The sequence below is a fragment of the Pezoporus flaviventris genome, unplaced genomic scaffold (assembly GCF_033815535.1).
Source record: "Pezoporus flaviventris isolate CSIRO_AGI_PZ_B2104156 unplaced genomic scaffold, CSIRO_AGI_Pfla_v1 ptg000021l, whole genome shotgun sequence".
Lineage (NCBI taxonomy): Eukaryota > Metazoa > Chordata > Aves > Psittaciformes > Psittacidae > Pezoporus > Pezoporus flaviventris.
The window spans coordinates 3,872,461-3,893,268 of record NW_026892569.1 but is presented as its reverse complement, the minus strand read 5'-3'; the positions used below and the strand labels follow the sequence as shown (position 1 = coordinate 3,893,268).

The 20,808-nt window shown below is 46.7% G+C and overlaps 1 long non-coding RNA gene across 1 annotated transcript in view; it reads right to left on the bottom strand.

Annotated features, from left to right (window-relative positions):
• Window positions 1-8,674, bottom strand: part of LOC133270715 (uncharacterized) — a 52,469-nt gene extending 43,795 nt beyond the window's left edge. Inside the window, exons 1-2 of the long non-coding RNA XR_009743878.1 lie at window positions 8,527-8,674; window positions 3,828-3,941 (exon numbers count right to left, since the gene is read on the bottom strand). This is a non-coding gene — a long non-coding RNA (uncharacterized LOC133270715). The remainder of the gene's footprint in view (window positions 1-3,827; window positions 3,942-8,526) is intronic.
• Window positions 8,675-20,808: the final 12,134 nt, after the last annotated feature.

The window sequence follows — 20,808 nt, the reverse complement described above, 5'->3', positions numbered from 1 at the left end:
AATTGCAACTCTCAGCATGATTAATCACAACATTTTTGTGGGGAGCTGGGGAATTTGATAGCCCTGTCCTCATATGGATCTGATCACATTCATGCTGAGAGTCCAGGCATGCTTCCTGCGATCTAAATGTAAAAGCTTAGTATCAGATGATCCTTCTTGTCTAGTACAAACTAATTACTAGTGCTGCTATATTCACCTATGTCCCAAACATGGACTGAAGATGGAAGCTAGTTCATGTGGTTCCACCCTGGGAGATAAATTTTGCCTCTTACAAAGGTTTGTATTATGGTACATAGGTGCTCCTTTACCTAATTTCACCTCTGGACCTAGACCATTTACCAGGTAGAATCATAGACTCACACAGATTGGAAAAGACCTTTAAAATCATCAAGTCCAACTGTAAGATCATCGAGTCCAACTGTAAAAGGTTAGCAGGGATGCTGGAAGTTTTAAGAACTAAAATTACACCCAGGCATACCCTTAATCCAAGGAGCCAAAACCCTCTGTGTGAAACTGAAGATGGTAACAAGCACTATGGAAAGCAAGCTCAGAATGAATCTGTGGTAAATTCTCACATGGAGAAAGATAAGTATCAAAGAAACCTCTTCAAACCCAAGCTTGATTACAGCTTAAAAATTAAAAAAAAAAAATAATTATTTTTCAGTGCTACTGCTGAAAAGTTCTTAAATCAGTGATCTTGAATAGCATCTTTTTTCTCATAGAAGGTAGTGCAAACCTCCCATTGATTCTAAAGAAACACAAAGAGCATCAGTGTACATTTCTGAAGCATCATCTGGAGGTCATACTTTAATATTTAAAGACAACACAACCTCACTTCCCACTGTACTAGTAAGAGCAGTGTGACTGCAGTCAGTTAGCTTGTCCAGCACAGACTGAATCTTTCCCAGTTAACTGGTGATGTTTTACCCACTCTTTACCTGCCAAGACTCCCCTTCCCCCCTCCCAAAACAGCTGGAGAAAGGGTCCAGGCTGTTTCCCAGGGGTGGATGTTCCTCCCCCATTTACTCCCTCCAAGGCAGGCTGTCAGACCAGAATAAAACCGCAGGGACACCACCAAGCATCTCCTACTCACTGCTCTCCCGGGCTGTACATTCTCCACATCATTTGCTTTACAAAGCCCTTTAATTAAACGGTAAAGGCCCACTGATTATCACCTACTCAGAAAACACCATTTGAAATAAGGGCATTAACTACAGGCTCCTACTCCATACACCCGGGAGTTTCATCTTTTTCCTGATGATCTCCTACAAGTGCTATTCCCCTTTTGGTGCTTCACCAGATGTTACCACTTCTACACTGAAAGGCTGAGAAAGCAAAGAGCTAAACACGGGATTCAGCATGGTGTGTGAAGGGGGAAGGGGCCTTTTGGCAGGAGGCAGGAGATCAAATCAGATCAGGTACCCCACATTGCTGTGCCAGTGGCTGCGTGTGTGGAGGGGTGACTGGCACAGCATGGGCAGGGAGCTGTGATGTGTGGCACTGTTGTGGCACATGAGGGGCTGCAGCCAGCATGAAATCTGCATTTGACACCAATCCCAGTGCTGAAGAGACAGGCACTGTGCAGAAAGCAGTCCCACATTCCCATGCAAGCATGTATGAAGCTGGCTGGGTACCCACTTACTATACCCACCCTTGCTCCAGTGAGCAATAGCTGATGGGGTGATACCCGCACAACTGCACCATCAGAAGGTGACAAGTATGCAATAATAGGATGTGATGTTCCTAAAATCCTCCACCTAAAATCTCTGGTTGTTTACTGGGAATTTCTCACACAAGCACATCTGCAACTCTTTGTAGCCCTGACAACAGGCTGCATGTGAAATGGCATCTCCAGGTTTAAGATACTCAGCAACAAGCCCCAAAATAAGGTGGAAATACAAGCTCTGTAAAGCCCTGCAGAGCACAGGATAACCCTGCCAAAACCAACACCTCACAATTTCTCACTTATCTCAGCTGGTCTCCACACCAATGCCTTTTCCAGGTGCCCAGCTCCCAGACTCCCCCCACCAATGCTTGAGCAAGGTTGGACTGTAACAACAAACAGCCCTGAAAAAGCTTTATTTTGTTTGTGGTTTTGAGTTATTTGAGAACAAAAGACTCTCCTTTGTTCTATAGTAAAAAACCAACAACCAAACCACAACTCTCTCATCTCCCCCCAAAACCCCACCTAACATTCTAAAATACTGTTAAATTGCATTTACACAGGTACATGCTGTCATGATCTTGACCATTACTTGGAGAAAGAGAGAACCTGTAGGAAAAGCCTTTGTCACTTCTACTGAAATAAGTTCAAAATAACCACAAATAAGATAACCAACATTATCTCGCTACAAAGAATAAAATTTATTACCTAAACATACCCTTTCTCCAAGTTCCCCGTTTAGATCTGCCAGGTATAAGAGATGGCATGAGCCATCCCGTGTTGATACAAGGCAATCAGGACAGCTTAATGGACATTTTTGTGTTCACATAGAGCAGTTGCAGGTCGATGTCTGCACAAGCTCATCTCAGCCATGCTGTCCCTGTTATTCATGGCACTGAGCACACTTGGAGTGAAGGAGGAATAAAATCAGCCAGTTCTGGGGCCTTTTTCCTGCTATGTTATGCTACGCACTGTCAGAAAGTCTATCAAAGTACACATCTGAGCAGCCCATTTTGGCCTTTAGTGTTGCTTAATATAGACTTCTAAGGAGTATCTTCCATTCAGACACGGCTAACTTGAGATCACAGCATGAACATTAAACACAGACAGCTTTGAAACACAGTGGTATGCACAGTGAAGCAGCAGAGCTCAGACCAACATAGGACCCCATCAAGCTGGAGAGATTTGCCAAGCAGGTCCCTTGTCAGCAGCCTCTCTCTGTCCCCAAAGGACTCCTTTGCCCTGCAAGGGGCAGGAAAATACCTGCAAGTTCACAACACGTCCTTGTTCTGTTACACACATTACACCCCTTTCTGCTGATTTTTCTCCCCTCTAATCACTCAGCCAAGCACATTCTCAGGCAAGTTGTGACTGGAAAGGAGCACAGAAGCAGCAGCAGAAGGTACAGCCTTTATAGCACACCAATGGCAAATTCAGTAACGGGAGAAATCACTAGGTATGCACTGCACGCTGCACTTTATACAACCAAAACATCTTCCTTCCATCAGGAACCATTCTTCCCTGGATAAACACTGGGCCAGAACAGATATAGATTACTGAGAGGATATCCTCATGGATGACAGCACACAACCATACACTGAATTTAGCCTTCTTTTCTTCAGCTCAGCGTTAACAAGAACCCAGACAAAGCAAAACACCCTACACATCCTTCCTCCCCACCAGCATCCAGCCCACGGGGCTTCTGGCAGAGTTTGGATTAAAAAGCACATGAGCAGCCCCCTTGTTTCTCATTGATAGAGCTGCACACTTTGTGCAAGCTGCATCGGACATGGCTGCCTACAAGCAGCAAGGTTGCTCAGCAAGGGGAGAACTGTGAAGGGAGCAGAGTTCACCTGGCCCTCTTGGCCCAATCTGCATGGATGTTTCCATCTCATATCATATCATCTAACCTGGCACACTGCAAGGAATTTTGGGTTGTGCTGCTTACAAATAGAAGAAATTTCCAAGATAAAAGGAGTGCTCACACCAAACTTGTCTGATTTTTATGCACAGAAACATTACTAAGCAGCAAAACCACAGTAAACTTACATCAGTTTGGTTCAGCAATTTAGTTGGAGCCCTACGGGAGCTTGTATTGTTTGCTCCATCCTGGCATGTGTTCAGACCATTCATTCACTGCCCACGCTGCCGGGCCCTGACTCACCTCCCCAGTTCTTCTCTTCCTGGTGAGTTCAAAAGATGTTGCATCTTCCCAGGGGATTAGCACATCAAGCAGTCATCTCCATCCAGGATTCTAGTCTTATCAGTAGCCTGTTTCCTGAAAAATGGGAAAGAACAGAAAAAAAACCCACCCAAACAGATCAGCAAACTATGATCTGCTTGTTCCCTGTTCTCCTTAAAATATTAAGTAGACATTGACATACCGTAGTACTTGCTGCATGAAACATGCTGCTATAGGGGATAACCGGGACATTACAACGGGCTATGAATCAACTCAACTGCTGAGGTTTCAAGTCCTTTTGCTAGGCAAAAGTGAAATATGCTCCCTCACAACCAAGTGACCATTTCAGTATTTTTTCCAGTTATCTCCAGAACATTTATTAGATTAGGAGGTTTTATTTATGGACTCTGAATCTTTGCTGTTTCCCAGCAAAGAGGTTATTATCTATTTAATGTTCCTTTTGTTCTTCTGGACATTTGCATTTATTTATTCTGATTCATTGCTGCACAGGTATGAGGCTCCAACTACTCATCGTTTTAAATACACTCACAACACATACATCTTTGACATTTAAAACATCTTTCCTCTAACAGCCTCCCTAGAGCCAGAGTATCTCCACCCCAGGTGAAACCCATGCATCCTAGGATCAAACCTGCTTATGACAGCTTATACTAAATTTTCAAAGGACTCATGCAACCCTATGCAAGTGTGCTTCGTAGTTTTGGACATTTATGAGAAAATCAGAGCTTGTTACAACTGATTTAGTTGATAAGGATTCATAGATAGGGATCATTTCTCCAGTGCCTTAATACCGGGATGTTATTTACCCTCCAAATTAGCCCATTCAAAGCTGGCCTTGCTAGCAGGGAAATTTCACCTACATGTCTGCCTCTGCCCATTGGCAAGATTAAATATGTACCCCCAAGTGATTTGAATTTAGGACCAAAAGCAGAAAATGTTTGCCTGTACCCAAGCCATCAAATTTGTATGCAAGTTTCAGGTTAAATGATCTGTTTAACATTGATGAAACCAAACCCCAAGCTGCAGGCTAGGGATCTGAACCGTGCTGCAGTACCAGGGCCTGAGAAACAGAGAGCCCACTGTGCTTCTGCCAGAAACAAAATGAGCATGAAGCAAGTTTCCAATGGAAACCAAGCATGAAGAGTGTCTCCACCCCAAAATACCGGATTTCAGCTTTGGCTGGACTCAGACGAATGTGTAATGTTACTCAGAGCATCAGTCACCAATCTTACAGTGCTCAGTAGCAGCTTTCCTTTTAACAGGGGTGACGGGTGCATGTACATGCCTGTGTCTTATGCCCAGGCTTTCTTAGGTGCTGCATGTACTGCATATTTCAAATTGTATGGATATTTTTAATGCCTCTCAATTAGAAAATATCTGGAACCAGATAATACATGAGCAAAGGCATCATATACAACATGGGATTTGCAAGTTTTGGTGGAACTTGGATATAAACTCTGGGGACCTTTGAAATCAAAGTTGGTTTAATCGGTTAATGCAAGTAATGGATTTGGTGTGGCCCTGTAAAACAGTTGGAAACTCAATGCATCAGGCTGGTTTTGAGGTGGGTTTTTAACCCCAAGCACAACTGCTTGTGGTTCAACAGATGGCCATTTGGTGAAGCATTGGCCCATTTCAGATTGAGCACAGGCACAATCTTCTCACTGGACATTTTAAGTTTGCCGCAGTGGTGGTGTCTGAATAGGAACCGCAGTTGCTTTAATTTCTGTACTAACAGCACAAAGCATCACCCCACTGCATGAGGAACTGCCGGTAATGCCACCGGCACCACAGTGACACAGAGCTAACCATGAGCAATTAGGACACTAAAGGAGCAGAGTATTCAGCAGAGGTATATTAAACCTTAGCCATCATCCCATTTCACAGACAAACACATCTCCTGCTTTTCAGGCTTTCTCCAAGAGCTCTTTCTATCTCCACCAGCACGTACAGGGCATCCACTTTAAACAAAGTAATCTTTAGCTGTGATGATATCAGCTCTGCCTTTGTGAAATCCAAATTCTGCTTTTGAAGACAGCAAGGAAGGGAAACATGAAGATACTATCCTGAATGATACTCTACAACCACTCTTTTTCCCCCAGCTTATCTCATTTCACATATGTAAAGAACCACAGGCAAGACATCTCTGAAACCACAAGAACATGCTGCATCACCTCAAAATCAGTGGCCAGTTTTTGTTTAGGCAGCGCCAAGTTTTAATCTGTGCAAAACCTGAACCCAGGGGGCTGGAGACCACTTCTTGCACTAAGGACCAGGAGGATCTGCTGAGAAGCTTTAGCTTCTGGTGATGGCTTTGGGATGGGTGCACAGCCCACAAGTCAAATCAGGAAAGCACTGCTGGTCCTGAAGCATCTCCTGAGCAGGGACCTCACAACCATCTTTCTGACAAAACCATACAACAGGCATAAAAACCCTTCACTTGAAAAAGAAGGGGGGAAAAACCTCAGTACAAACACAGAGGATCTGCTTTTGAACCCATTTAACAGAAGAGTAGCTTTCACAACATAAATAACATGGCTTTAGACAGAGCTGTGTACAGAAGGATGGGACTGAGGTTGCCGGAGATGCAGGTGGTGAGGAGAGTGCCTGCAAATGAGCTGATCTCCATGTTCAACGTTTCTCCAATCATTTTCATATTAGCATATCTCTAAGTGCATATAATTTTCACATCAAAGAGTAATTTTTTAGGTATTTAAAAGGAAAAAAGAAAGAAAAAATCCTCAGATTGAAGTCGAGAATAATTTCTTTGCTGAAGTCTTTCAAGCAGCTCCTCTCTATGGCATGACAGAAAAATTACAGAGGAGACAAGCGTTTAGAAAACTCTTGCCTGGAATTCAGATTATTCTTCAAGCATACAGTAAAAAAGGTTCAGTCAAACTGCAACAGAACGTGTAAAGGAAGCCCTGGTAGCACCATCCACCCAGAATCTTAACTGAGGAGTAACCTGCATCCTCTGCTTCTGGCTTAGGGGCTGAACTCATCAGCCTTCAGGAGCTTGTGGTGGGAAGAGGAAATCGAAGATGAGCCTGAGCCCTTTTTCTCTCCCACTGGTCCTTCCTGGTTGGGGTGCGAGAGAACAGCTGTGAGCATCTCTCTCTATTTTCCTCTACATTGCTCATCCTCTGCTCTGCTTTCTACAAAGCCCTTTTGTTCCTCTGGGCCTGGACCAGAGCAGCAGGGACAAGTGCCAGGCGCTTCTCTACAGCCCTAACCAGGTCCTTGCAGGGGCCCATTTATTCCCTCCTGCCTCTTGAAGCAGCTCATGAGGCCAGCCTTTGGTGCTCTGTTCCAACAATCTCAGGAACTGGGCTTAGGCAGGAGCTCTCCTTTAATGAGATTTTATTAAAAGACTGTATTACAAATAGCCACTTAAGCAAGTGAACCTTTGGAGCCTTTAGTCCATGATGTCAGTACTGTGGCTAGAGGTTTCTTGAGAGTATTAAACCTGATGCTAATATAGGGCTGTTCTATATGACAGCTATAAAACTGCTTAAGCATACCAGGCAGGAGGCCAGCAGGGCTTTTTGTTGCCTATCAGGGCTTGGCTAAAGGTCTCCTGCAACAAGACAGGAGGAAGGAGGGTGCTAGGTTGGGATTCAGCTCTCCCTCACCTTCCTTGCAAGGGTGGAAAATCCCCTGAGACTGGAAAAATCCACATAGCAAAAGGTACACAGCGAAGACTTGTCTGCACCTATGTCTCCTTTGCTTGGTTAAATTATCCACCTCTGTGCCCAGCATGTGGGGCTCCATCTGGAGCAAGGAGGCCCCCAAAGCAGTACTGCATTACCACCCATAAGTGATACCCCACACCACCTCTCCCTCCACATCCTAACTTGCAGCCATGAGCAGTGGCTATAGGAATACCCAACAACTACCCTAAGCCAAGTGAGTTTGTTCACACATCCGATAGCACCATTTAGACAAGCCTGGCTTTTAGCTCTGCCCTCCCCTGCTCTCAGGGAGCAGGTTTGCCAACCTTCCTTCTTCATACATGCATCCCCAGGGCTACGCGTGTCCACCAGCAGCTGCCTGCCCGCAGCAAACCCTCTTGTTTGCAAATCACACCCAAGATACACAAGGAATGCGAACAGTGTTTGCCAACAGTAACTGATACTAAAACTAACAGTAGAACTGGTTTGACCCACCTGTCAGCTGGGGAACGATAAACAGAGGGCATAATAACATGCATTAATCACGTCCTAATCTGCAGTTTTCCACCAATAGGTGGCACCAGCAATTTTTGGATACGCTACAACATGGTACATCTGTTCCCTTGCCACAAGGCATCCAGCCCAGAAGATGGATGGACCATCTATTGCAATAGCAGCATTCAGCCCCTCTCTTTTCTGTTTGAGTTAGGGAAAGGTTAAAACTCCTGTAAACCAGTTTTTCCTTCCTCAAACTTATTTTCAGGAATGAACCTAACCTGAGTAAGCCTTTCAGGGAACATGGGTCTGGAAGCTATATGCAAATAGATCAAACAATTTATTTAAAATGGAAGCACACAAGAAGGCAAACAGCAAGCACACAGTTTAACACAGCAAAACCCAAAGCTTCTTGTAACCAAGTCTGGTCACTCATGTGAAAACATCGCTGTTACAGTCTAACACAATTTCAGCACATCATATAAATGTATTACCTTGATTAGTGCATCCTACAGGAGAAAACACCAAACCACACACATGCCCAAGATACACATGCTCAATCCCCATGCACACAATAAAGGAAAAGCAACCCATTCTAGATCAAACTGAGCCTGCAGCTGGCACAGTTCCACATGGAAAACCCCTCAGAACCAAGACGAGGCTAGAAACAGCCCAACAAGCAAACTCCCATCAGCCATCCCAAACCCAGTACAGGTGCATGGCATCTAGCAGCCTCAGCTTACAACTCCACACAGCTGAATTCAGCTTGTATAAATTATTAAAGAGTCTGCAGAACATTACACAGTTCATGTAGTTAATGATTATAGTTCAGTGTCTAGGTCAGATATAATTAGATGTTACATTAAAATAGCTTCACAGAGCCATTTATTCTGATTTAATTACTTAAAATGATAATATAATGAGCACTGCTTTCAAAGAAAAAAGAAATCTTTTAATGAGCTCATTTTAAGTTAATATAAGGCAAATTAATCATTTAACAAAATGTGGTAAAAGACAAGTTCATATTTTAAGATATGTTTTGCCTGTGTCAAGGAGGTTAGTTTATTGTCATGGTGGGAGATACACGAACGGGTGGCTCTTGAAACAACACCACATCCCAAATACCGTATATCTGGAACGTCTTTAAACCATCTTTTCTTCCTTCCCCAGATATACCTGTTACATGAAAGCCCTTTGAAATACAACCTGGGCTGCAGATTTATGACTATCAAACTGCATCTTTATTCCAATGTGAAACAGAGCAATAGCCATGCAAAGCAGTTACCCGAAGTAGGTGAGCTTGTGATGAAGGGTTAATTGTGGTTTGGTTCATTAATCATTCATTTGCTGGCTCAGAAAATTAGCTTTCACTTGTTTGTTTGCTCAAGAAGTGATAAGCCCATTCCCTCGCTAGCTCATCTATTTTCTTCCCTTTGCATTGTTTTAGAGATTTTAATCCTTTCCAATTTTTGTAATCAGTCATTTCGGTCTTTTAGCAGGAACATTTCCAAGCAAGCAGCAATTATTGGAGTGAAAGCAAGAAACTCTCTGCAGGGAAGGCAGCAGGCTCTGGTTCATAACCCTGCCAGAAACTGCATCCCTCTTCTTGTTGCCCCACATGGCAGCTTATGCAGGAACCAAGCAGAGGTGTCCCCTCTTCAGAGTCAGAGATACCCCATTTCTAAGGCAGACAGGACTCCCTGCACTTGCACAGGCATTTGAATAAACATTTATATTGTGTTGAAAAGCAAGTCAAGACATACTGAGAGGTTTGCAAGTCATCTCTCAGCCGCCACTTATCCTTTTCTATCCTAACCTGAAACCTCAGCCTCAGTAAGCAAGGAGTGAAAAGCCTAGAGGTATTTGTGGAGGAGGTAAAGGAGGGTCCTACTCCCAAACCTGTATTTTTTCCCTCTGCATAAAGGATAAATCAAAACCAACAACACAAACCTCTCTCGATAAGAGGTTTGCAAACATTTCCATGCAAAACACATGGTCTTTCAGCTCAGGCATCACTTGGATACCCTGGTGAGAGAGTAGAGACTGACTGTCAAACAGCGACTGCACTACTGCCACTAGGAGCATAAATAATTTGGGGCTACATGTTTCTTTCTTAATGTATCATCTCTGTTCCCAATTAGGTAAAGCCAATGGCTTTCAGCTGCCATGCTTCCTCAGCAGCAGAAACAGGAGCAGGAGTTTGGTGCTATGACAACACTGTGGGTGCCACCTCTCTCACAGGTGGTACAGGCAGCCTTCGGGTGCACCCACCCATCAACTCTCACCCCATCCCTCCCAGTTACTGGGGCTTGGGTAGACCAGGACTGGGATAAGCAGGATGTGAGCAGCCAAATGCAACCTCAAATGCCGCTCCCTCCCCTTTCCTAGTCCGCAATATGGATTTTGAAGAAAAACACAACATCTCTGAGCCACAAGGCCCCAGCGTGAGTCTCATGTCACACAGCCATTAATAAGGCTTTGCAGACAAATCTGACTGCAGTGATAATAGGCTTAAACAATTAAAAAATATTAAAAAGTCCTGTGATGGAGCATTTTTCTTCACTATTCATTGTAATGATTTTCTAGATGCAGCTCATTTTATAGCATGCAGGCAGCAGTGTTCCAGAGCTAATCAGGCCACATGTTTTCACTTTTTGAAAAGAAAACTAATTAAAAAGAAATGAAAAATGGAAAAAGAAAGAAGGAAAGAAGGTTTGCAAGGAGGACTGGGAGGTTTGGGTTGGAGAGGAGTGGTGAAGGAATCCTTCAGGAATGTATACATTCGCTCTGCTCGGCTCTGCGTTTTGTTTTCAGAATTGTTTCTGGCAGAAACCTAAAGAAAAATACGAACCAGATGTGCAAGGAAATAGTTTGTTCATCAGAAAGAAAAGAATAGCTCTCTGTCTGCCAAGAGATTTTTAGCCTTTACGTTTTACCAAGGTGATGTTAAAAATACCTTTCAGTGATGGCTTCTCCTTCAGCAACGCCAGGGGCAGCCCGGCCACGGGGAGAGCATCTCTGGGCATGGGGATACCCGAGGAGAGCAATTGCTCATGGAGGAGGTCTGCAGACCTCAGGTGCCTTGAGGTCTGGAGCACGCAGTGGCAGGCCCTGTTGTGCAATCAGTGTGTCTGGCTGCAGAGACCCCATGGTCCCAGTGCTGCTGAGCTGGTGCTGACGGGCAGGCAGCCAGCACGTCGGGCAGGTAGCTGGCAGGCAGCTGCAGCAGTTGCATTAGGGTTTTTCCAACCACTCCCAATGATTTAACGTGCCGGGGGCTCAATCCTGAGCCATGGCCTCACGGCGCTACGTGCTGCACAGAGACCAGCTCTCCCTGAAGCTGGTTTAGGGACCGACCAGCTGGGGAGACCCTGAGAGTCCAGCAGCCAGAGGGATCCCCAGCCCAGTGCTGCCCGCAAATGCAGTGATGGGTCTGCTGTGGAGAGGGCAGGCAGCTTGGCATGGAGCTGCAGCAAGTTCTTCATTGCTTGGGGCAGCCTGGAGGGAAGAAAGGGTTGGAAAGTCTCATCTGAGAGCACCCATTGTCAGAAGGGAGGTGGGAAGCACCCAGGAGCACCCTGTCTGCTCCTTTGCAGGAGGGGTGAGCGTTTAACTGCTTTCTCTTTCATTGCCCCCTCTCCTTCATTTGCCACAAGAAGCAAATCCCCTCCAGCAAGAGGACACTGCTGCTTTCTGCTCAGGGATGCTGACGCTGCCTGTGCTGGCGTCAGGCAGGCTGATGACTGCTCTTTCAGCCCTGCCCTGGCCCTGACTCACCCCACACCATTGGGATGATTCCCCAGTGCCCATGTCCACCTCCCTGGGCATCCGCAGCAGGCGGGGTGAAAACACACGCAGCATCTCTGCTGACAGAGATCTTCCCCTGCCTGTGCTGGAACACATGGGAAAGGTCCCAGGAGCGGGTCAGCAGCTTAAGCACAGCATCTTCATGGAGGAGTGAGGAGGGAAGGAACTGAAGACCAAACGGTGGGGAAAAGAAATAAAACCAAACTATTCCCTCTGACCCAAAATACTGACTTCTGATGAACTAGCCACAAGCAAGAGAGGTGGTGTTGAAGTGCCTCCATGCCTCATGGGGGCTGGAGCTGTGCCTGAAGTCCAGCTCCCCTCCCGGGCTGTGTGCTCTGTGTCCCTGTGGGAGAAAGGGGTCCCACCACACCGGGTGACCTGTGTGAAAACACCCCGTGTTCCCACACTGTCGCCTGTGCATGCTGCAGGGGTGCAGCTGCCTCTCCAGCCTGTCAGGGCCCCTGCAAGCATCCCCAGTGCTTCCAGCGAGGTCAGCAGCTTGGGAGGAGAGTTCAAGTGGAAATTAATGAGGACAGGAAGAGGGCAAGAGCGAGCAGCCAGGGAACTTTAATCTCATTAAATACACCTCAAGGCTTAATTTTGCTAAGAGGAGTCTTTTTCTTCCCTTTAGCCTTGCTCCAGCCTCCCTGCGCCAGGAACAGGCTTCAAGGGGGCTTGTCTCTGCTTCAGGCAGGTCAGAAACCTTTCTGATCCCTGGATTTGAAAAGGGAAAATAAAAGATGCTATGAGCTGATTTTCACCTGATTTACCTGATTTTCAGGGAACCGCATCAGACCCAATGAACAGGCTTTCTGACGAGGCTCTCCAGCGGCAGTAGCAGGCAGTGGGTCTTCCCTAGGTGTTTGTTGCCCAGAGTAGATGAATTTCTGTCTCTCAACAGCTTTTAATTCCAAGAAAAAAAAGTTTCCCAAGGTTTCACAATTAAAACTAAGGAAACCCAAGGCCTTACTACAGTAGTGTTACAGGATCTTTGTTTTCTGGCCAGCTCTGCTTAAAGACAAACAAATGCTGCAATCTCTGAAGCTGGCTCAGTGAATTGGCTTAGTCCTCATAGGCACTAGCTAGTACAGAAATCAAGAAGTTCAGTTTTCTGCACTGCAAAATGACAGCTTCATCTGTTTGAAAGCCAGCAGCATCAGCTTCCCAGGTCTGTCACTATCCCCCATAAATCTCAAAAGCTCAGTTTTATTTCACAAGTGTCTAAAGCAGCCGAGATTTCACACGGGACACCCAGAAGAGAAGTTTAACAGTGCATGTTTCATGGTGATTGGCAAATTATCAGGTCATTGCTCCAACTTCCACAAACATCATCAGCCAACAGCAATAAAAACACAGGTTTTGGTCTCAGGAGCCTTCAAACTGTTTTCCAGAGTTTGACTTCATGACAAGATGCTCACTACAACACTACAGAAGCACTGAGATGCTTAATTAGAATAACACAGATGCAGTTCAGTTTCTAAGTCAATCAGAACAATAAATATGGAACCACCAGATTTCTGAAAGAATTACTCAAACTTTTTGCTTGCTTTGTGTTTCAAATAAAATTTTTCTATTTTATCAATAAGTAACCCTGATGAATCACATTCCTTCTTAGGCAGAGCAGCCTCTCTTCAGCTTACCTGGGATTTGCCTTATTCAACAGTCTCAGCACTAGGAAATTCCAGCATCCACATTTCTTTCAGCTCCCCCACCTGACAGGGGAGCCAGCATGTGTACAGGGTGGATATCTCCAACCTCAACATTTCCCTGACAGCGATATCAAGAAAACACTCCAGGGGTTTTGTTAATAGAGAGGAACTTCAAACACCCTTTATTCCTGGATTTAAGCAGGCTGTAATCCTATAGGGCTGATTTTTCTCTCACTGGTGAGAACAGATACCAACGAGTTGTTTCCTGAAACACTCACAACTCCTACTGATGATTTTTTTCTTTCCCTTGCTTGAAAACCTTTAAGTTCCTTGGAATAACCAGCTGCCAGGCTCTCCCTGTCGTTTCTCCCCCAGCTTTAGGGAGGCTGCTGACTGTGCTGGAGGTGATGGGGCACAAGCCTGCCCCATGCCCCCTGATCCTGTGGGAGCTGGGGCTCATTGTGCCACATCATCTGAATCCATCTAGCCAGCAACAAGAGCTGTTTTGCCCCCAAAATCACTGCTTGGTGCAGCCCATCTGCTAGGGGAGCTTCAGATGCCGAGCATCCTCCTTTCCCTGCTTGGCGGTTTGTTCCAGTCTCTCTGGCCTATGCAATCTGGCCTTAACCAGGGCTTTGCCCTGCCTGCTCCTGCCCTGCTGCCTATGCTGCCTTGGTCTCCTGGGGCTGAGCAGCATCGCCAAGGGGATATAGGGTTGTGATTATGCACTGCAATTCCCTGCTCGTGTGGGCTGGCAGAAAATTACTGCTCAGCCAGAGAGGAAAATAACATCTTATTTACTGTCTCTCCTGGGACTTGTCTGAGGTCTGAGCAAGTGCTGGCTCACAGGCTGCGGAGGAGAGGTGCCGAGATGCAAAACCCAGCTGCAAGCATCATCACATGCTCCTCACCTCGGCTTTGCTGGAGCCCCGCACCAGCCCCTGTACTGGCATTGGTACCCATGCCAGCAACAGCACCCCCTGTTCCTCCTAGCTATCCCTGAGGGCAGGCTGGCAGAGGATGGGGACCTCCTGCTTTCAGACACTGCAGGCAGACAAAGGCAGTTTGCTGTGACCAGCGGGTGACTGCCCCTCTGCAGGCAGCAGATGTGGGGCTGGTTTAGCAAACACACTCAGGGAGTTGGGGTGCACTGGCCAGGGGCAGGCAAGGCCCCTCTGGGTGCTTCTGCCCCACAGTGCAGCCACGATAGCCAGGAGTTTTGATAAAGGATGCTGCCTCCCCATTTCACTTTCCTGCTGAAAACATCTGGTCTGCTTGGCACCTATGCTGCAGCAAATATAGCAGAGCATCTTGCTTATGGGCACAGTGCCACCATGACAGATGGGTACGAGCACAGGCAGCCAAGAGACCTTGTATCAGCATCAAGTGTGTTTGCTAAGGGCAGGATTCGCAGCCAGAAATGTCAAAATGGCTGAGTTTCCATGCCTATAGATAACAGGGAGGCGAGACTGTGCTGAACTGGCTCTGGGCAGGATTAACTCTGAAATGAGGGGGGAAAGCTAATTTCTGTGGCTGCGGAGCATAGGTTTCTGGTCGCGTGGAGCTGGATTAGCTTCTGGCTCAGGGATGTTCCTGCTGCCTTGTCCCATTTCCAGGCGAGAAAGCCCACAGATCATCCCGGAGCTGGCGGGACACCATTATGGGCGAGAAACCCATAATCCCACAGCCGGGAGGAACATGGGCAACAAATTCATCTTTGCAAAATGGGTTGAGACCTGCTCTCAATTAACCTCAGGTCAGTGTGACAGGCACGGGGAGGTGCCAGCGTGTCCCTGCTGTGCACACCCTGGCAGCCCCGGGCAGAGCTATGCCTGGCTTCAGCGGGATGACTGCTGCCTTCGTTTTTCATCGGGGAAAGAGCGAAGGACTAATTGCACTAATTAGCGTTGCCCTCATTTTGCAGCGATTTCAGGGGCTAGGCAGAGCGTGGAGCCTCATGGTGGGATGGGAAATGAGGAGGGAGTGAGGAGCAGCAGATGTTCAGCAGCAGAGGTGTGGGATGGGCTCCACAGCCATGCCCATGATCACCCTGGGTGGCTGGGTGAGAGCAGATGCTGGGTGGGTCTGACAACAGAAGCCATGGGTGCACGACCGAGCATCCTTCATCCCTGCAGCCACTGCTGCCTGAGGCTTCCTCTGCACCCCGCCAGCCGCCACGACCCTTCCTCCATCGGCATTAGGAGAGAGAATGGAGCAGCGCTGGGCAAAGAAAGACGGAGCTGCCTGTGCCATGCATCCCGCTGTGCACAGCTTGCCCTCCGCCGCCCGGCTCCTTGTCTCCGCTGGCTGTAATGAGCCCTCTCTGACAAGTGATTGACTCGGCCATTATATTCCTGGGTGATCAGAGAAACAAACACACTCCATATAAAAATCTCAGCTTTCTAATCCTGAAGGCACTTCCTGTGGGAAAACTTGGCTGGTTGCTCAGAGCGAGATGGAGCAGCATGGGACAAGCTATTCAGAGAGGTTGGGAGAAATTAGGAGCAGGGCAGCAATGTTTTTTCTCCCTGCATTGTTATAGCCTGCCTCGCTCTTTCTTCAGCTGGTACTTGAAGCAAAAAGTAACACAACACACACCCTGAATGGGAGAGGAAGGAGAGCTGGCAGGAACCAGCACGTCTGCACTTGTTTTACATTTTTATATTTATTATAATGCTCTGGAAGTCTCTTGCATTCCCGCAGCCTTTGGAACAGCACTGAAATGAGTTACACGTTGGGAAATGCTCCATTTCCAGCAGCTCTGGACAAACATGTCTCCTGAAGGGACCAGCAAGGATGGGCACAGGAGTAAGGTATCTGTGCTTAACCCCACCTGTGAAATGTCCATATTCTTCAGTCTGAGCCATTCTTACAGAGGCAGGAGTCAGCCTCAAGCTGGCCTCGAGCAGACCATGAGGGTGCTGGAACCAGGGTGTCTGAGCACCTTTGAGCACATATGAAACACTCCACATGCACAGATGCCCTTTCCTCCTCTCCCACAGGCTGGGCAAGTTGTATCTTCCCCAGTGTGAGCAGCTCTTCCAGACACAAAGTCAAGTGCCTGTCTTGGGACAGGAGAGCTGGGAGAGGCACAGCTCTGCCAGGTAGATGGAGAGGAGGGCACTTGGAACAGGAGGGCTCTGCTGGGCCGCATCCAGATCCCACTGGAGTCAGTCAGAGCCTTTGCATGTTGGGCCAAAGCCAAAACCCCATAGAAGTTCATGGGTATCTTTCTTTGGGGGTTTATGGGGTCTTTTGGTTAAGCTTTTTGCTGAACCTAAACCAGGCTTGGTATCATTATTGCTGCTATCCATCCACCTTCCGAAAACACTTCAGCTTTTGCTGTCTCGTCATCCTCTGCCTTTATAACCTAGGGTTGGCAGGATAGGAAAGAAAAAACCCCAAAGATATTACTTTAATGCAGGATATTAAACCTCCAGGTTCTGAGCTTACAAGGAGAAGGATTTATGGTTTCTTGCAGTCACCCTTCTGACTCCTAAGAGGCAGCTACATCTGCCAGGGAGACAGCCCTGTTTTAAATACTGGGTACCCAGGACTGCAGGGATCACCCTGTTACTAGACCCCATTTCCAGCGAGGGGCAAGCAGCCAGTTAATAGATATTTGGGGTTTTACCCACAAAGCATCCACTGTCTCCAGTAGCTCTGACAATCTCCAGTACACAGTTGATACTGGAAATATCATAAAGAAAGTACTTAAATACTGAAAAAAAACCAAAAGAGAAGAGCTGGAGACTGCTGGCAGTGCCCTGACCCTCTCAGACCACAGCAAACCCCAGTGAGGAAGGCAAATGCCCAGACAGGCCAGTTTTGGAAGAAAAGTGCCACCAGCTTCCAAACCTGCCTATAAGCCCAAGCAGGACACCAAGGCACAGGATATACTCTTACTAAATCAGGAGTAAACATGCTGCTCAGCACTGGTCTTTAGCTATTGTCAATCCTCAGTGCTTTAGGGAAAAGCAGAAAAAAATCTTTCTAAACTAAAAGATAAGGAAGGAAAAATTACAGCTATCCTTTCTTCAGGTAAGCAGCAAAGGATGCAGATCCCAGAAAGCAAATGCAGTACAAACCACTACCCACTCATCACCTTCAAGTCCTTCTATAGATGCTTCAGATCACCTTTTATCTGAGGACAACTCATGCCACTGTGGGAGATGGTGGCAGGCATTGAGCATCCTCAGCCTTCACCTATGCTCTCTGAGGATGCAAGGGAGTGCAGCCACATTCAGTGCTGCTGCCAATGGCATAGCCTCAGGTGGGCTTTGCTTGCTGGTTGCAGCAACCCATGCAAGCAAGTATGGGACTTCCTTAAGGGAGAGGCAAGGGAAACCTCAGGGCTCCTAATTTCATCTCATCCTTTAAAATTTCTCTGTATGCTCACACACTGGCTCACTGCCTTTGCACTGAATCCATTTCCAGGTAAGAGGGGGGTTTGAGCATGGTTTTAAAGCTCAGCTAACAGCATCTCCAGCCACCAGCAACTGCAAAGAGGCAACAGGATCAAAAACTGTACCTCTTCATGCCCCTCTGTGGTGGATGTGTGGGTGGTACATGTCTTGTATGTCCATCACGTACACCAAAGGAAAGCTATGGAAGGGGCACAGATTCCCTAGTTCTTTCCAGAAAATGCATGGACTTCTGTCAGCATCCCTCTGTGGAGGCTGCATTCTGCACTGCAAAGGAGTAGGGAGAGGAGAGCTGCTTGTGTTTTGAATAAAGGAGATCTAGAGAGAGGCTTTGAGATTAAAACAGGCATTTAAAAATGAAAAAGTTTCATTAAAGCCTAAATGCTTTTCTCCTGCCCCGCTTCCCCATCAGAAAAGGGATGGGCTAAAAGTCACCAGGCAGCACGGGGACAAGGACAGAGCTGGTGGCTCCTTCCCTGCAGTGATGTTCAAGGAGCCCATTGTCCCTGCCAAGGCACAGGCTGCTCCTTTCATCCCCTGGGCACTCGCACCTCAGACCTCCAAAATCTGGCGGTGTTTTCTTGTCCAGCTGCCTGGAAACCACCCAGCACTGCAGCCAGAGGCACAGGCTGCTGCCAGCTGGAGCAGGCAGAGCCCAGGCTGGCATCAGCACTGGAGGAGCTGGCTTTGGCCACTGCCTGCAGCAGGGCTGGCTGGGACATAGAAACATTTTTGTTCAGTTGTGCTGAATGGGACTGGTGCGTAGCAGAGCACGAGGGAGGAAAGCAGCTGGAAACCGAAGCAATGCAATGATGTGAAACCCACTGTGAAAATACCTCTTCCTCCTCCAAAAAAAAAAAGCTATTTAGGAAGAAATCCAAAGTGAACCCAAGGCAAGGAGTGATGGCACAGGTGAAAAAAAGGAAATAAAAGAGCAGGAACTTGCTTAGGCAGCTGAGAAGGAGAGAATAGGGTGGAGTCTGTGCAAATACTGAATGAGGAAGGAACAGGAACAGGGTAAAATTGCCCATATCCGAGTGATATGGTTGCTCAAAACCCTCTAATTTGCCATAGTCACATTTACAACCCCCCACATCTGCTATTTGGAATGTAAATCCAATGCTGATGCTAACAGTACCTGGCAGCTTTGCAGATACAAGAGCAAACAACAGAGCCTGGCTGCAGGTACAAGGGGAAACACACCTTTCACCCCTTGTATTGGGGAAAAACTGCAGTCCTGAGGGACCAGACAACTGAATATTCCCTAAATAAAAGCAGCTGGTCTATAAACACCCTGCAGCTCCAGACGGCTGCCAAAACACACTGTGAGTATCATGAAGTCTCATAAAATACATGAAGTATGTATCCGATACCCAAGTTCTACAATGAGGACACAGACATCCTTTATCCCCCTGCAATTACCTTCACACGGCTCTGTCTTATTCATGCACTCTGTAGTCTCCAGACTTTGGAGATTTACCTCTTACATTGACTTTATTCTTTATTCTTTTCAGTTGTGAATATTACAGCTTCTGAGATAAAAAGAGGTTGGGAAGAAAGAGAACCCCTTATCTGTGAGGAATGAACAAGAGGAATAAGAGAGCACAAAAAAAAATCACAGAATTTCTCTGCACACCTTCGCATTCTTTATTTTCCACAAGATGCAATGAAAGTGGTAAATCAAAAAACCCTGGTCCGGGACATAATTCCACAAACCATCAGGAAAAGACTAAATCTGTGGTGCTCATGGACCCAGCAAATTAGGAGCACCCAGCAAAGACCTCGAATTTATTGCTGATTACCAAAGTAGACCCAAACATGCTACTGTTAAAAAATTAACTAGAAAGAGACCTGGAAGTGGCTAGAATCCCTCCAGCTCGGTGAAGAAGGAAACTAACTAAAGGCTTCCTTCTGGTGCTAGTAATTAGAAGGACTTCTGAAGCCTGAGTGGGAGATTAGGTTGTTACAGTTTTGCCTTTATCAAATAAATTAAGGTCTATCTGAAGCCAGCAGAGATTCCCCAGGAAGGCCTTGTCTCCTGCTGCGCAGGTTCTCTGCGCTCTGTGGCAGCACGAGTGACTCTTAGACCGATACAGAAAATGGCATTAAAAGGGTAAAAAGGGAAATAGGCTGAATTACCCCAAGAAAAAAAGGCCACTATCAATATAACAGCAGCCAAAGCCTCTACCAATGCCATGCCTGCAAGTGAGAGCAGCATCATTACTGTGTCTTCAATGGGAACCTCACCCTGGATGAAATAATAACAGTGCCAACAGCCTGCTAATGGCCTGGAAAGAGGGAGAGGTAGAAACTGCATTGCCTGTTGTAATTTTCCCCTCCAGGTTCTGGAGGTTTGTCCTGTTTTGTCCTAAATGACTCAATATGGGACTTCGGTAAGACAGGCCCTAGGTGAGCTTTTCCCCAATGATGACAATTAATGCCATCTAAAGGGCTGCCCAAAAAGGGTCTTTCTGTAAAAGCTCTTTCTCCAGCTAACCTCTCCTCCAATTTAGCACTTTACATCTGAAATTTTGAAGCCAATTTTCTTTTTACTGAGGCTTTAATGAAAGGAGCAAATTACTTATAATGGCAGTTGTTACTCTGGAAAGAGGCAAGTGAAGCTCTTAGGACTTTTGCCCTGGACCTCGTGGCACTGCTCTGCACTGCAACAAAGACATGCTCACAGTTTTCACTCCAGCAGCCCATTTTTTCCACACAAATTAACACAATTACAGAAAGACTCTTCCCTGCCCATGGCATGGAGACTGCTGGGGCACCCTGGTGAGCAGGAGATGCATGGGAGGGTCTCACACAGCCCCACATGGTCTGCAAACATGAGGTCTGTGGCCAAGCCAAGGGTGGCCCTTGAAAGCAGGCACCCATCAGTTCCAAT